Source organism: Carassius gibelio, chromosome B22 (assembly GCF_023724105.1).
Source record: "Carassius gibelio isolate Cgi1373 ecotype wild population from Czech Republic chromosome B22, carGib1.2-hapl.c, whole genome shotgun sequence".
In the NCBI taxonomy this organism is placed as follows: domain Eukaryota; kingdom Metazoa; phylum Chordata; class Actinopteri; order Cypriniformes; family Cyprinidae; genus Carassius; species Carassius gibelio.
In genome coordinates, this window is record NC_068417.1 from 12,861,578 (window position 1) to 12,863,886 (window position 2,309).

Sequence of the window (2,309 nt, forward strand, 5' to 3'; positions counted from 1 at the left end):
ACCTGACAAGTTATGTTAACTCAAACCATTTGAGGAAACTGATTGCCTTAAACCGTTTAAGTTGAAAAAACTAACAGTTATGAGTACTCTGAACTCAATTCAGTTGAGTTCATTGAAAGAAGATATACATTGCAATTAAGTAATTAAGCGATTAACTAAGTGCTGATTGAGAATTAGTGATGAACAGCTGCTGTTAACAAACAGAATCACTGAAGAAAAGAGAAACACAAGAACTACTACAACTGACTTCAGACACAGCCTTAGATGAAATCAACTGAAATAAAATACATGAAATCTCTCAAGATCTGATTAAACAACCCCACAAACAGCATCACCAGCTCCACTTATTAATAACCAGACTGACTTTATTTCTGTCAGACGTCTACAGAAGATCTTATTGAGAATGAACTAAGGTTTAGATGTTGAGTTATTGTTTCATTTGAAGTAACCATGTTAGAGATCACTGTTTGCTTTAGTTGGGCTCTTGACCCTTGATTTCTGTCTTAGTCTTTTCTCTGGCTGTTATAACTGTGTGTTTCTAAAACACATTTGTTGTAACTCAAAAGCCCAGAAGAAATGCCATCAGGTGTTAACCTGTACTTAGATGCAGATTGTTATACTTTATATAGGTAATGATAATTATTCATTATTATTTGCAAATATTGATCTGTACAGAGTCTAATCTCTGATGAAACAAATGTGTAATTAGTAGAAGTGGTCCTAATAAAAATGTCTCTAAGAGCCAGTGATTCTGTAACAATCAGTTAATATGAAAAAGACTTTCTAAACATTTTGTACACACACATTTGTCTTCTATGCCAGTTACTGGTCAAACACAGACATCAATAATCAGAATATGAACCTCAACAATGGTGAGGAAAAAACATGCTGCAATGCATGCTGGGTACTATTGTAGTAAAAAACTCATCCATGGTTCCCAGCATGCTCTGCAGCATTTTTTTTATGGTCACCATTGTTGAGGTTCATGTTCTGATTATTGATGTCTGTGTGTGACTAATTGACACCGTAGAAGACCAAACTGTTTGGAAAGTCTTTGTATTAACTGATTATTACAGAATCACTGGGTCTTAGGATCACTTTTACTGCAATCAATCAAATTACATAACACTTATTTCATCAGAGATTAGCCTTCTTATGAATCAATAATTGATGATTATCACCAATATGAAGTATAACAATCTGCACCTAGGTACAGGTTAACACCTGATGGCATTTTTTCTGGGCTTTTGAGTTACAACAAATGTGTTTTAGAAACACACAGTTATAACAGCCAGAGAAAAGACTAAGACAGAAATCAAGGGTCAAGAGCCCAACTAAAGCAGACACTGATCTCTAACATGGTTACTTAAAATGAAACAATAAATCAACATCTAAACCTTAGTTCATTCTCAATAAGATCTTCTGTAGACGTCTGACAGAAATAAAGTCAGTCTGGTTATTAATAAGTGGAGCTGCTGATGCTGTTTGTGGGTTGTTTAATCAGATCTTGAGAGATTTCATGTATTTTATTTCAGTTGATTTCATCTAAGTCTGTGTCTGAAGTCAGTTGTAGTAGTTCTTGTGTTTCTCTTTTCTTCAGTGATTCTGTTTGTTAGCAGCAGCTGTTCATCACTAATTCTCAATCAGCACTTAGTTAATCACTTAATCACTTAATTGCAATATATATCTTTCAGTGAACTCAACTGAATTAAGTAAAGAGTACTCATAACTGTTAGTTTTTTCAACTTAAATGGTTTAAGGCAATCAGTTTCCTCAAACGGTTTGAGTTAAGTTAACTTGTCAGGTTTGAGTGAGGCTGTGTCTGAAGTCAGCTGTTGTTCCTTTCTCTCTTTTCTTCAGTAATTATGTTTGTTAACAGCAGGTGTTCATCACTAAAGCTCAGTTAATCACTTAATCACTTAATTGCAATGTATATCTTCTTTCAGGGAACTCAACTGAATTAAGTTCAGAGTACTCATAACTGTTAGTTTTTTCAACTTAAACGGTTTAAGGCAATCGGTTTCCTCAAACGGTTTGAGTTAACATAACTTAAGGATATCTGTTTACTCAAACCGTTTGAGTAAAGTTTACTTGTCGGGTATTACAGTCAAGGCAATCAGTTTACTCAAACGATTTGAGTTGAGTTAACTTGTCGGGTTTTACAGTGTAGTAGTTCTTGTGTTTCTCTTTTCTTCAGTGATTCTGTTTGTTAACAGCAGCTGTTCATCACTAATTCTCAATCAGCACTTAGTTAATCACTTAATTACTTGAATGCAAAGTTTTAAAACTTACAGGGTTTCAATCAAGGC